General features: G+C 37.5%; 2 long non-coding RNA genes across 3 annotated transcripts; one reads left to right on the top strand and one right to left on the bottom strand.

The window, feature by feature from the left end:
* Positions 1 to 4,389: 4,389 nt before the first annotated feature.
* Positions 4,390 to 5,482, top strand: LOC112183321. 2 transcript variants are annotated; one of them, XR_002929833.2, is made up of 4 exons: positions 4,390 to 4,399; positions 4,864 to 4,932; positions 5,021 to 5,080; positions 5,304 to 5,482. It is a non-coding gene; the product is annotated as an uncharacterized LOC112183321 (long non-coding RNA). The 2 variants fall into 2 exon arrangements; XR_005806013.1 differs by lacking the exon at positions 4,390 to 4,399 and having other exon boundaries at positions 4,811 to 4,932.
* Positions 5,483 to 12,568: 7,086 nt separating this feature from the next.
* LOC112184407 lies at positions 12,569 to 15,156 on the bottom strand. Its single transcript, XR_005805627.1, has 6 exons — positions 14,476 to 15,156; positions 14,352 to 14,383; positions 14,188 to 14,250; positions 13,511 to 13,681; positions 13,317 to 13,374; positions 12,569 to 13,222 (listed from the first exon to the last, which is right to left on the bottom strand). It is a non-coding gene; the product is annotated as an uncharacterized LOC112184407 (long non-coding RNA).
* Positions 15,157 to 15,763: the final 607 nt, after the last annotated feature.

A 15,763-nucleotide genomic window follows, 5' to 3' on the forward strand; every position in this document is an offset into this window, starting at 1 on the left:
CAAGGACTGAAGAGACACTAGTTGTTAATAATATCCAAAGTTCCTTATTAGCATTTTCATTGTTAAGATTAAGTTTTCTCAGTGATATGCCTGAGATGTCAGTTTGTGTTTATGCAGTATGATCATGTGGAATTTGGTGCCTGCCACGGTATTTTCTCAACTTATTACGCCTCAGTCAGAAGGTATCTAAAACCATTTGATTATGCTCAAAGTTCAGTAAATTTCTGAGATCGTGTATTCTTTTTGCAATATCTTCCTTTAATATTTCTTGACAAGTAATTTTTATCTCCAGTTTACTTTCATCTCACCTGATGGACTTTGGTATGGAGTTAATAACATCGAGTAATGGAGCTAACTCGGAAGAAATCGTAGAGCAGCTTCAATGGCATAGGTTCTCCCAAGAAGAATGTGCCAACATTGATACATTCATTGGCATTGAGAAACAGCCTCAAAACTAAGTTAAGCAATATGGTGAAGATAATGAAACCAATGGAGAGCAGATAAAGACTCCAGATATAGCAGTGCTGAAGATTGAATTCAGGAAGAAGGTCAGAAGACTCAAAACCATGAGATCTTTTGTGGGAATAATAGAGAACCTTCCTGCCATGTGATAAGTGGCGAGGATCATCAAAGTGAACAAGAGGAGATGATGGAAATAGACTTGGTGCAACCAGAAAATCAGAGATTTCAGATTACAAGAGAAGAGCATAGTCTAAGAAACTTAGAAGCTGACATGGAGAATCTGAAAAATGTTACATTTTCTCAAGAAGAATCCCTGGGCCTTGATGTGGTTTATTGGGCCAAGAAACCTCAAGAACTTGTTTGTTTATATGGAGAAGAGAATCATAATGATGAAGTGCCAACTAGTTACAGGACGTGATTGCACCAGATACCATGAAAAGTGTTCTGGAAGAACATCCAGATCCCCTCTCAGTTGCATATTATGGCAGTCCTGATGCCAAGCAGCCAGATGCTATAGGTGAAAATTTCTCAATAATGGCTTTTATTTAACCTTAGTCTTTCAATTCCTATTACTGTTTATGTTTTGTGCTTTGTAATACATATCTGATTTCAGAACTTCGCTTGTAATTTTTCCTAAATATTTTCTCCTAATGCAGGTGTTACTACAATAAAATTGACGGCTGTTCCCAGACCAGCTTCCAAGAAGTTGGCTTGGATTTCTAGTAAAAGAAAGTGTGTCTTTGATTTAGTAGTGCTGCCTAATAAGTGATGGTTTACTATTCCTTAAGATATGCTAAGCTGAAGTGTTCCATCAACTATAATGGTGGAGGCACCAAATATTATTTGAATTTTTGAAGCAAAACAGAACACTTGAAAATTTTAGTATTACAATGGATTATTAGTGGAGCAAGGAATTAAAAACCGTAAATTTGTTACAGGGTTATCAGGCTTTAGGCAAAACAGAACACTTGTAAATTTTAGTATTACAATGGATTATTAGTGGAGCAAGGAATTAAAAACCGTAAATTTATTACAGGGTTATGAGGCAAAGCATACATGATGCTAGTGATTTGGTTGCTAAAAGAAAAACAAAGTTCCCAAAAATGCCTATGCTGTTTGGAGAACTTGTCAAAGTGGAAATCTTGCCCAGAATTTCTTGGAGCCATTGATATCTAGTGAGTTTACTGTCACTATATCCTTTCTTGTACATTACTGAAACCAGTCATAACCCTATTTCTATGATTCTATCAGACGTTTCGCAAGAACTTAGGTCCTCTTATGCAAAAGGAAATTGAGAAAATTAAGCAAACTTTACCTTCTAAAAGTGTAGAAGAAGTTCCGCCATCTCTAGATAGGGATCAAGGGCATGACTTCAATTTTTTGAGTGAGGTAAAGTACTGAATAGAATTTCCTCATTTGAAAGCTATATGTTATGCTGCTTAAGTCTCATTTACTTCTGGAATCATATAGTTTGTTTTTTATTTTTTATTTTTTATTTATGTATTTATTTCTTTTATACGTTTCAGGAAGCTGAAATTTGGGAAGGGGCTTTTCCCCAACCTATACAAGGTGCTGGTCTCAATCTCGCTTTCTTTCAGAAGGAGTTAAGGCTGAACTCAGTTAGAAGTTAGAACTCAAGGGTCTTTATTAGCTGACTTTTGACACTTTGTTTTCTATCATTCAGCCACAAATTGTTTGCTGAGACGATGTTGAACTTCACTTGTATATCATAAAGCTAGCATCTTTTGTCATGTCTCTCATATAGGAAAACTCATGTCTGTTGTTAAATTTTGGTTTGAAGCTGCTATGTTATGTGAGCATAATGTTCTTTTTCGATTACATAGGTCAGAATATTTTGTTATTAATCAGTATTTGCGAGTGTAATGAAACGGTGAACTAACTCCAAGACAAGGGTTTGGCAGTTTCAGTCTGATACCATGTTCCGTATTTGGCATATATGATTGTCCCTGCATACGAAATCAGTGAAAAATTATCTCAGTTGTTTCTTTTTGTTGCAAAAGTACTCTCCACCCTTGTTACAACACTGAGAGAGAGAGTGTGGAAGTGGTGGAAGCTGGAGATAAAATGGAAGGGTAATTTGTTAGAGACATGTTTTGGTGGGGATTATGTTGTAACTAATTAGTTTAGGTGAACCCCTTTGCTATGCTGATGTTATTGATACTTCAGAAGTTGGATCAATGGATCATGTTCTAGTTCCTTGAGTCGAACATTCAATCAAACTCATACAAAAGAACCAAGTATTTATGCCAGATATTTAATGGAGAATTTTTATGCTAATATTATTGAATTATATGTCAATACCACTACTACAAATTTCTCCATTAGCACCCTTTTTTTAGCCACTAAAAAATCTTCAGTCCCAAAATGAATAGTATTACACTGATATAAAAGATTGGTGGGTTTTTTTTCCCTCTCACTGACCATCAGTGTGTATTATGAACAGTATATAGAACATATTAATTGTTTAATCTCAATGACACTGTTAACGGTGTCAACAGAAATGGAATAGTTTTGTTTTGTGATTTTGGGAGCAACCAATCAAAGATCAGTGTGAATTTGTTTCATCACACTGACAATAGTGACCCTAACATATTATTGTTCCAAATATCATCAGTGTCAAAAACCGAATCGAACCGAAAAAAACTGAAGATACCAAAACGACATCGTTTTGGCTATAAGTCAGGAACCCTAATGAGTAACGCGATATAAATAGTTTCTGATAGCCTCACTTTTCCCTTCGTCAATTCCTCTTTCTCTCTCTTCCGCCTCTCTTCCTCCATCACACTCTCACACAGGCACATCGCACATAGATCGAACTCCGATATGACCAGATCAGACACCGATCAAGACACCAAACGTTTCTATATGGAAGTCGTCATCACCGGCGCTATCAACAAGTGATGGGTTCGTCAACACCGTCTTCTGGATCCAGACCATTCTCGGCCGAAGCTTAGGTCGGGTATAGGGCCGACGAGATCGGAAGAGTACGGCATCCCCGATGAATATCTTCGTAGAAAGGTACTCTGTTTTTCTATTTATCAAATTATTTAAACTGTGTTTCACATCAGACTGATATTTCTATTTGTTGGTGACGATGTATACTATTCAGACAACTGTAGTAAGGAGTAACTTGAATCCAGTCTTGAATGAGGAGCTCATGTTGTCTGTTCCTTGGCGATATGGAGAATTGAAGGCATGGAGCTTTACAGTTGGTAAGCACTTCATATATATTATTCTTCCCCACTTTTCATGATAAGATCTGTAATTTTGGTTCTGCGATTGGTTTGGAATGGGAGTTATGTAATTTCGGGTCTAAATTTATGAACTTTGGGGGTTATGTATGTCAGTTATGAAGATTACCGTGAAAATGTGAAATAGACGTTTCCATTGAATGGCTTTAGTCATATGGAAATTGAATATATATAAACTGTACATGAAAGAATTGCTGGGTTAGCCAAGTATTTGATACATAAATAGTCAAGTGGTTTGCTTTGAGTAGGAAAAGAAAGAAACGTGGCTTAGTCTTCCTTTTTGTTCCCCTGTTTCAGATCTAAAGCTTAGTCTCAGAAAAATTGATGGTTTGCCTTTGTGGGTGGTGAGTATTCAATCAAGTTTGAATATTGATCATCAAGTCTTATTTTGGGTTGTTTCTGTGTATTGCTTCTTTTTTTTGTGGGTACCAATAGTTAGCCTTTTTTGTTTCATTCTGATATGTTTTGTCTGATAACCTTGATTACTTAGCTTAATTCATTACTGCATTTTATACTTATGTACCTAACTAATAAATATTTTGGTTCGGATTAGTTTACAAATTTATTGGATATTTCTTCTTACCTCCTCAGTTAACCTGAAGGTGGATTAGCTTTTGGTTGCCTTGGAGGAGCAGGAGACTACTTTTCTCAAACAGTTTGATCAAGTAAGTGAATAATTTTTTAATTTTAATTTTTTTTGAATTGCAGATAAACTTAGTAGTGAGATTTACAAACAAAATTTATTAATGAACTAAACTGGTTTCTAATTTCCATTTTTAGTAGTGGGATGTAATATTTATTTTGCATATCACTTTTACAAGTATATTAAGAATGTGTGATACTGGCATGTGCGTTTAGATATACTTATATGGCATTGCTCACTTCGGCAATACTTGCCTTCACCTGATATGCAGATTCACAAAAATATGTAAAAGTAATGCCAAACAAAGTGCAACAGCAATTTTCCATACAGAGTATGAAAATGCTGGTAGTCAGTTCTGAACTTTCGTTTTCCCTTGGTAGAAAACCCCACGCTTATACAAGTACATATATACATTTGTAGTTCTTCTGCATATCAAAAACTACATGCACGCCAAATTGAATAAGTATTTCTCTACTTTGTGTGTAGGCTCCAAAAAAGCTTTAGCCAAGTTCATAAGTTCAAGATTTACGGCAAGGATTTACTACAGTTAATCAGGTTAAGCACAAGTATTTCAAGATTCCAATTTTTGGAGATGACTACATACTCATTGCCTATCATCACTGCCTTAGTCTTTAATTTGCAGGAAGCTAAAGCATTATTAAGAAGATACAGATATCGTACAGGATCCATAAGAAACTAATAGGTATTAGCTTTGTATCTTGTTTTGGTATCAGTGGCGTTTTTTAATAATCATATACAAGAACTCATTATTTTCATTCGTAGACATTTTTGTTATGTGTTGTTAACAAGTTTAAATTTAGGATACTGATTGAATTGAACAAATTTGCTGTTTTGGCTGCTCTATATCTCAGTTTCATTCTTGTGTATGTTGAAGTCTTTTATTGAGCTTTTGATTTATTTGACAGAAAGCATATGAAAGTTGCTGGAGGTAGAGGTAGCAGATGCAGCTAAGGGGAGGAACATGAAGAGATTTTTGTTTTTTTATGTTGTAGTTTCGTTTTACTTTTATGAATTGTACAATATATTTTAGAAATATATAGTATATTTGAAGTTTTATATGAATTGTACAATATATTTTGAGTTATTTTTTTTATATATACTCCCAATTTTGCCACTGATGTTGGTGGCATTAAGAATACACACTGATTCAGTAACAGTGGGAAGGGAAAAGGTATCTTGCAGCATTGGGTTTTGGGATGCCACTGATGTTTTATCAGTGTGGATTGCCCCAATAACACCTGCTATAGAGGGGACTGATAGGGAATTAGTGGCTGCATAGTGGCTAATGGCATTAGCCACTGTTATCAGTGTGCAATGGGGAAATTTCTAGTAGTGTACCCAGATTGATTCGACATTTTTGTATTGATTAGCGGACCGTTGATGTCTTCACTAACTTTCTATCTTTCTATCTTTCATTCACATCTTGTTAATCTTTTTTGCCTTCTTCTTTTTGCTCCAAGAAGCTTAAGAAGCTGCTTTTCTCCTCCAAGATAATGATGTTAACTTTTAGTTTTCTGGACAAAGATCATGATATTAACTACGAGTGTGTTTGGATGAGGGAAAAAATGATCACATGAACTTTCTCATTTAGGCTTTTACAGAAATACAGAATTGGTTATAGCCGAATGATTTCATGATCTCTCGCACTGATTGCTGGTCTAGGGATAACTTGTGGAGTCTCTGTTGAATCATAACCATATGATACTTGCTTATTATGAATGGGATGACAATTTATAAAGTTTTTTTTTTTGTTACAATACATGTTCTATATATGAGACTAGTTCTATACATAAATACAGCTAATTTATAATTTTATATGTAAGGCTTACACCTTATGCCTGAAGGCCTCAAGGTGAACGCCTTGCTTAGCCTCTCCCAAAAACGCCTCGGCTACGCCTTAGCCTTTTAAAACATTGGTGGTGATGGCATCTTCAGGCCCGGGATCAGGTGCTTTTGAGAAGAGGCTTGTTGAGATGGTGGCCAAGGAACTGGTGGAGAAGCAAGATGGAGAAGAAAGCAAAGATGATCCTTGAGTAAGTACTAAGTAGGAGGAATTCAAAGTTAGTAATGGTGAATCGTTGTGTACGTTGATGTTATGCTTGAACAATGAAAATGGTTTTGTGTGTTTTGTTTCTTGATTATGTAGGTTAATGTTATGCTTGAAAAATGAAAATGGTTGTGTGTTTTGGTTCTTGATTATGTAGGTTGATGTCATGCTTGAAAAATGAAAATGGTTGTATGTTTTGTTTTGTTTGTTTTTTGTTCCGTTTTTTTTTTGTTCATATGGCATTGGTTGTGTTAGAGAAACAACTCGTTGAGCAAAGCGCCGAAGCCTCATATGAAATGATGAGATATGATAAGAATAATAAAATAGTGCTCAGAACCAAAAGAGTTGGAAGCTGAGGAAACAACAATAACAACAACAAAAATAATCTTAAATTACCTCTGGGGTCTCAGTAGCACCAACAGATCTGCGAACACCCTGAGTCCCAGTGAGCACAGTTGCCTGAAGAAGTGAAGAAGTACTGTTCATAGACAGAAACCCTAAAAAACGACTAGGAAACCCGAAAGGCCTAATTTAGATTGTTATGAACTCATAAACCCCAAAAAGAAAACCCTAAGAAATCCATACCTGATCAGCGTTTTCATTCGCTACATTCACCACAACCTGAGGCACAACTTCACCAACTGCGGTGCTTCTCGCCTGAAAACGATTATTAGATTTAGCTTCAAGGATCCAAACTAAAGTTCATCGAATTTGTGTGTGTGTGTGTGCGTGTGTGTGTGTGAGAGAGAGAGAGAGAGAGAGAGAGAGAGAGAACCGTAGGCCGAGTTGACGAGCGGAACATCGATCCAACACTAGTAGCATCTTTCCCATTCGTCATCGCCGGTGTTGTTTCTTGGACGGAGCACGTAGCGGCGGTGGCTCTAGGAAAGAGACGGAGAGTGAGTGAAGACTCCGCTTCTCCCTTCTTTCTTTTTCTCAACTACCTTTTCTGAGGGTGACCAAGCCCAAATAAGCAAGTTGTTTCATGGCCTAAGGGGCCTCTCCTTATAAAACGACAACGTAATCTCAATTTTATGACAAGATGACAAATTGCATAAAAAAAAAGAAAGATATATAATAAACAAAGGGATTTGATTCAATACCAAAATTTTACCCCAAAAACTCTCACTCACTCACTTCATGACAAATTAGAATTACCGCTCACCCCAATTGAAGTTAAAAAGTTGCTTTTCACCTCTGAAAGTTCAGTAACTATAAATTGCCACTGAGCGGTTATAACCCAATCTCGATTCAGTTTTTTCTTTCGTTTCAAATTCTCTCCCTCTCCTTGTCTCTCATTGTCAAAATCTCATCTAATTTCTCTCGCCAAAAGTTTTGAAAGCAAATCCAAAAGCAAAAACAAGAACAAATTTGGGTACGTTTCTTTCTTTAAACGAATGATCACATGAACTTTCTCATTTAGGCTTTTACAGAATTGGTTATAGCCAAATGATTTCATGAACTCTCTCACTGATTGCTGGTCTAGCGATAACTTGTGGAGTCTCTGTTGAATCATAACCATATGATACTTGCTTATTATGAATGGATGACAATTTATAAAGTTTTTTTTTTGTTACAATACATGTTCTATATATAAGATTAGTTCTATACATAAATACAGCTAATTTATAATTTTATACGTAAGACTTACGCCTTATGCCTCAAGGTGAACGCCTTGCTAAGGATCTCCATAAAAAGTCTTAGCTACGCCTCAGCCATTTAAAACATTGGTGGTGATGGCATCTTCAAGCCCGGGATCAGGTGCTTTTGAGAAGAGGCTTGTTGGGATGGTGGCCAAGGAACTAGTGGAGAAAAAGATGGAGAAGAAAGCAAAGATGGCCCTTGAGTAAGTACTAAGTAGGAGGAATTCGAAGTTAGTAATGGTGAATCGTTGATGTACGTTATGCTTGAACAATGAAAATGGTTTTATGTGTGTGTTTTTTTGTTTTTGTTTTTTTTGTTTTGTTTTTTTTTTCTCTGTTCATATGGCATGGGTTGTATTAGAGAAATCTGAGACTAGGTTAGGGTGGGACCAAAAAAGCATGAAGCATCCGTCCATCCATGGGGCCCAACATCCTCTCTCTTGTGTAATTGTGTAACAAAAAATATTCTTCCTCATGGAGGAGGGATAGGGAATAGTACTATCGGTCGATTACACCATTTGATCATCACAATTAAACTTGTGACAGTTACTTTGGAATTTTAAATTCAAATTCAAACACACACACACACACACACACAGACGCTGTACATACTACTATAGTAATCGGCCTTCCTCGTCGTCACTTGGTTGTAGAACCTATACCCCACCACCAACCCTGTTATGAACGACAATGGCATCGTCACCGAAGACGACGCCGTTTCGAGCCTTGAAATGGAAGAAGAAGAGGGCTCGATGGGTATGCTGTCATCATGATTGGTTTTGTGTTCTTGGCGGTCGGATGAGAAGGGAAGGAAGAGGAAGACTCGCCACCATCCAATTGGGGTTGCTCGGCGGCAGCCGCGGTGGAGCTGAATTGGCGGGAGCGAGAAGATAGGGCAGTGGTGATTAGGTTGAGGTTTCAGATTGATTTTAGGGTTCTGTTTATCAGGAAAAATGCCATTTGGGATTTTGATTTCAATTTGACCTTGAATGAGGTGATTTGGGGCAATGTGAGAGCTTCACTTCCTGCAAGGTTTTTGCCCAAAAATTGGGCTGGGCCAGTTGCACTAAGCTCCTTGTGCCATTGTAGAAAATATGGGTTGTTTTAACATAAGAAGTCAGGTAACGCTTTATATTAAATACATGATATAGAAGAAACTATGAGGAAAAAAAAAAGAACAAAATAGAGGTTCTTTGGATATGTAATTTTTTGTGATCTATGTCGTTCAGCAACAATATTGCATCTAATAAACAAGTAATCAATTAAAAGGTTGCCTCCCTAGATGCAGCTAGTCAATGACGCTCTAACTAAATTCTTTGTTGATGAGTGAGAACGCAGTTTTTACCGTTTTATTTTTCAGTTTCTCTCCTCGTGGACAAAACTAAAAGGGAAATTTTTACATTTACGACTTTTAAAAGATTTTTGTATTAATTGAAGTTAAAACTTGCAAGGTTTGCTAGTATCATCTCCATAATAAGTACAATAAATGGCTTACAATAAGAGTGTGTGTATCATGACTGGAACGGATGTTACTGAAACCATAACTAGTGTTATTTGAGCCCAAAAGTAATTTTGGCAATATCCTTTAAAAAGGTTAAGCATAGCGGGCCGATACATACGGCCCAAAAATAAGACTACTTGGGTTTGAGTTACAGCTTCGACCATTCCGGAATAAGGAAAACGAGCCCTTATAGGATTCGAGTAGCAGAGACCGATTAGGAATCTTCAATCAATAATTCTTCTGTGGCAAGGAACAGCCGAAGCCCTAGGTATAAATACCAAGTTTCAAGGATAAACAAGACACAACTCTTCAATCAACTAATCTCTCAGATTATCAAAGTTTCTCTGGAGCAACCTACCTTATTTAATCTAGTTAAAACCAGTGAAGCAAGGGTAACGGCCTTGCAACCCAGCGAAGCTAAAGTCACGCTTTAGCAAAACCCGTGCTTTCTCCTACTTCCCAGTGATTACTCTGCTTAGTCTACAACACTAAGTATCGACTCGGTGACGCAAGAGATCACACCACAAGTCCTTATCTGTAAGGCAGAAGTCCTTATCCGTAAGGCATAGAAAAGAACTTGGTGACGAGGTTGGTGCTCTCCTCGTCCACAACGTTTGGTAAGAAGTCAGGTCAAGAGACGCCTGGACGACTACACCGCACGGTGTTGGCACGCTCGCGCACTCAAAAGAGACTGTTTGCTAGCCAAACTGGTTTTGGAGCCAAACACTAGGAGAGTTTTTCTCTCTTCCATGAATTGACGCAGTCACCGCGAGCTTCACCAACTCTCTTGCCCCGATGGTGGGTGGTGGAGCAACTGATCTCGGCAAGATCGGTGGAGGACCTATGAGGAAGTCTTCCAAATCCTATCTTCTTGGTAAGTCATTGACATGCCGTCCCTTTGAGGAGCTTGAGAACTTCACACTAATAAGAAATCTTTTCGGGAGGTTTCTTAGTTTATGTCTTTATGATAAGACCATATATGTTCAATCTTCTTCAAGTCTAATCAACTCAATTGCTTCTTCAATCTACAGTTTCCCACGAAACATTCCAAGAGCAATTGTTAGGGAGTGTGCGCTGCTCCTGCAATAGCATCAATTGCTGCTAATTCACACTCATCTGTTTTCTTCAGTAGGGTTTCTACAGCTTTTAGAAATCCCTTCTCCTGCTTTCCACCACAAAAGCTGGAGTAAACAACAGGCCTAAAGCCAAATTCGGACTCCATCCAATCAAGTAAGGGATCAATCTTTTCCACTTGCCGTTCTACAAAAAAAAAGAGGCACTATAAGTTGCAACAGACATACTACTGTCTTAAAACTATTTTTCGACGAAAAAGATCTATGTTGCAGACTTAGATGATCATATGTGAAAGCTGCCATATGTGAAAATAGTGAGGGTCTGATCGTCCAAGCCAATACAATTGGTTAATTTTAACCACAAATACCTTCTAGAATTGTTTTTGAAGTAGCTAGATATCATAGCAATGGATTCAAGATGGAGATGACCAGTCTTGAAGGGGCATTTGTAGCTATAACATTGACTCTCAGCAGTGCTCTACAGTCTACAGTCCTTTGTACCAAAACAGGATCTATGGTCTTAAAATAAAATGGTTAAGAACAAACTTTCTCTAGTCGTTTTCTTGTTTGTGGCATTGGCATTTGTCATAGCTACCAATGTGACTGCTACCTAGCTATAAAGACGATGTTCTAGCTATGAGCATTATGGAGAAACAGCATGTGCCATGAAATGGATATCAATATATGGATGATGGTCACTTAGTAGTGCATATAAAAGTCTGAAACAGACATAGTTGATGACATATAATGAGTTATGCAACACATCCATTGTAAACTTGTTCAGTGAAGACTCAATAGAACAGGTGACACAGACCTGAGAAGAAGCAACATAACATGGATACTGCTTGTCAGCTCACTGCCATCTGGGGCGCAACAAATGACTAAATCTTGAATCTATTTATCAAATATTCGATAACCTTATGCTGTGTGACAGGAACTATTTCAAGTGCAGTACAAGCAAGCTTCATGAGAGGCATCATGAAGGGCATAATCCCATCTGTTTCCTAAAATCATTGAAGTTCCAAACCATCAAGTTCCCACTAACACACAAATGGTTCAAACAATTCCAAAATACACAATCTCAAATAAAAGCCATTTGATGAACGGTAATTCCAAAACTTGCAAGAACAGTAAGTTCAATTTCCAAAGGAACCTACTACTGTTACAATTCAACTTTAAGAGTTCGGATTTGAACTAAGCTAGTACTAATGCGAAAAGGCACATTTAGACTAGCTATAAAGCTAAACCCATTTGGACTCAGCTATCACATACCTATAATTCTACTTGGAGAAAACAATTTCTAATTTTGAGTGCAACCCATTTGAGCAATGACCTTACCATAACTAAGAAGCAGATTAAGGGGTACAAATAACAAAGAGATATTGTCAGCTCAATTAGACGTTTCCACTCTACGTCAAAGTATTTGGGATCTTCTGGGATATGATATTCCACGTTTAACTGCCACAAAAAATCCAAAACAAAAGAAAAAGGCCTTGGTCAGCTCATCATATTACATATATTGCAAACACATAATGATATCCACATTTCCTGTTGCATTTTCATTATGATTCCACATTACCCAAACACAACTTTCTGGTGCGTGTATGCCTCATGTTACACTAAATACACACACACACACAATTATGTACTACATCACACACTTATTAATGCAGACATATACAAATAAATGGATGACAACAAGCCAAAACTTTGATCGCCGAAAAGGAACACTAATTGGAAGAGGAATATTCCAACGACATCGGTTTCGATTTGGAATCAAGGGTCTACGTTTAATGGTCATTTTTATTATTATCATTTGTTCTGTGAAATAAAGCAACATATACATAATACACTATCTCCTAAAAAAGGTACTACGATCTCAATGACAATGAGTTGGTATTGTTACTTTGTTAGGTTGCAACGACCTTCTGTGAGAGGGTATTGCGAAGCATTATGTTTCGATAATAACTCGAGAATAGCAGAAAGATCAACATTGAGCCAATTTATAAAGAAGGTAACAAAAGTTTTCCAGATGAGTAATAGTCAAAACGTCCAAACCCGCTAACAAAAGTCTAGTTTTAGGGTCCAAGCAACAAGCTAGATAGTGTTAAGGCAACCATTGAACAAGAATATTAGTCAATATGTGCCAATTCTATCATGGTATCACGTAGGTTTTCTAGCATCGGATTTCAAGGTATTCCTCAAGCAAACCATCAAAGATCCAAACTAAAGATAACCTGGAATTAACAGCACACATGCAAGTTGGTCCAAAAGTTGTCTGCATAACATCTCAAACTATATAGTAAGATTTTTTTTTTCTCATAATACGAAATAACAAGAAAGTCAGGACCCTCTTCAATTCGCTGGTCTAATTGCCACTCAAGCAGCACCGCCAGTGCGAACAGCTTGAGACTTCCTGGATTTGCTGGTTGCCAATTGGGGGTCGGGCTAGAATGACATCAACATGCCTTAAGAAAATGGGCACCTGAGAATCAGGTGATTGAATTTATTTTCTTGCTGCATTTGAAGAGAACTGAGGATTCCACAGTACCTCTATTCCCTGCAGAAAGAACATTAAATATAAATACTTACCCTCAAGAAAAAAAGAAAAACAAAATTTTAAAGTCACTACTAGTAGAAGTTTTTATTCTTACGAATACTCGTCTGCTGGGATCAATGGATGCAAGCTCTTCCATCACTTTCTTCAAGTCACTGCTGTCAATGATAGTGGGCAACTTAGACTTCCCAACAGCAGCAAGTAAAAGCAAAAACAAGTTATCCCTTTTTCCTATCTAAAAAATATTCTCGCAATGACATTCAGCCGAGATCTGAAGTTCAAAGTGGTTACCTCTACATTGTCATTGTGAGATTCATTAGTTGATCTCTGACTTGTTGTGCTATGAGTTTTTATATTGTCCACATTGACAATGGTCTCTTCATCATATCTAACCCTCTCTCTGAACACAAGTTGATCAAAGCATTGCTGTGCCGCTGCTCTAGAGAACTTTGGTATAACCACCTACAATTAAGCATTGACATGAGAAGCTTAACTCAGCTCCTTAACACTGATTTTTGAGTTTTGACATGTACACAAGTTAGCAGTTGTAGCTAGTAACGTATACATAGTTTCTGTTTTAACTTGATCTACATATATAGACACACTTCAGCCAAAACCAATCCAATTCTATACAATATGCAGTGACAATATATGTAACCTAATAACCGATGACCAAAACCATCCAAAAGTACGGAAATGTGGACAGATATAACAACAAAAATGGGATCCAATGGAAATCATATGCATGTAAATTTTAGTTAAATTAAATTCAAATAGAAATTTAAAGATCATTATTTAGAGGATCAATGGCATTATACTCACACATGAGTAACCGGAAATGCAATAATCAGGTTGCCGAAATAGAGATACTGCTGTATCTATAAACAGAGGATTTGGTGAAAATGAAATCAGAAGACTATCTTCCTTTATTGTTATAACCAAAATAAGACCTTTTTCATTTAACTCACCTCTCAAAACATATCTTCCTTTAGGTCCGTTTGCACTGCTCGTCCCGTGTTCGATGAAGTAACCTTATATATATCACTCAAATACATACAGATTAACCAATAGTAATAGAAGACAATAATCTACATATATATTTTCTTTTTTTGGCATATACATTCTCATATACCTGAAGCTGGAGCTTGACAACACTTGTTTGACCTAGAAAGTGAACCCAAACCCAAATAGCGATGAAAACTGTCCCGAAAATAAACAAGGCAGCCTTGTAAAACTTAGAGAAAGGCGAAACGTACCCAAGCAAAAAATCCAGCGTAACAGCAGAAAATAGTGAACCATAAGACTGCAAACTCCCAGATCGGATCATCGTAGTGGTCGGACGTTTTGATTGTGGTCGAAGAATATTTAGATCGATGGTGCGAAGTCGTAAAAGTGGGTGTCAAGCTTCCACCGACCCGACCCACCGGAGCAGCCAACGCTGCTGACTTGGGGTTGTACATGACTAACAAACCCAACAGCACGGCAGCCATTGCTGGTTTCCTCAATGCCTTGTGACACTTTTCCCATAACTTATTAAGGGCGACTGTGAAATTAGGGTTTGCTGCCGCTGGCCAATTGTCTTTAAGAACATCGTGGAACTGTGACTGAGAGGGATGGCCTGATTTAGAGTCTGAGGGAAAGAAACATTGAGGTTTAGGGTTCTTAAATATTCTGGGAGCAAAGCAACGTTGATTGCTTAACGTTAATGTGACTGGTTTTGATGGAAGAGGACGAAAAGTGCGTAATAGGTGTTTTGCTTCAATTTCATTAATGCGTTGGCTTCGATGAGCAGCGCAGCTGTTGCCATGGAAGTTGTATCGAGTATGGAACTGTGAATTGAAAGAGCGGGGAAGCAATTGAAAGAAGAGTGGAAGCCCTGTCTGGATTTTATAGTGGGGCGACAAACGATGTACATGAGAATTGCGAGTTTCTGTTAAACATGCATGCACTAGCTTGTTTTAGAATTCTATTGCTGATCAAAGTGCTTTAAGGCACCAAGTCCAATGAGAATTCCATGGACTGAGCGGAGTCCATAATGTAAAAGAAGCACAAAAGGTGCGGCCTTAATATGAGCATCTGAAGTTGTCGAAAGGGAGGCATCCCTTCCAAATTACAGTTTTAATATCTACAGAGAGGATATGTTAGACATCGTATTAGAGAGTGTTAGCGTGAGGGAAACATGGAAACCACAAAACATGGAAAAGTGAAAGTAGAAAAGTGAAAGTGATTTACCTGCCTATTTTCCGGATCATTGTCTATTACCTCCACTATTAGATTAGCATGCACTATGTATATAATTGACTCTTCTGAGTAAGAGCTTGTAAGGAAGATATGAATTCAGTCTTCTTCTGTTAAACATCAATACAAATTATTCTCTCAATTCTTCTGTTATCTTTGACTTGGTATCAGAGCAAAGATCCGAGGACTTTGTCTCTTGTCCGTTCAAGAACGATCTGACCATCTTCTTCTTGGACTTCGACGATTATCAGTCAGCCTTCTTCAACGCCAGACCAGCCACCTCCACAGATCAGACCAGATATTCTC

Source organism: Rosa chinensis, chromosome 2 (assembly GCF_002994745.2).
Source record: "Rosa chinensis cultivar Old Blush chromosome 2, RchiOBHm-V2, whole genome shotgun sequence".
Lineage (NCBI taxonomy): Eukaryota > Viridiplantae > Streptophyta > Magnoliopsida > Rosales > Rosaceae > Rosa > Rosa chinensis.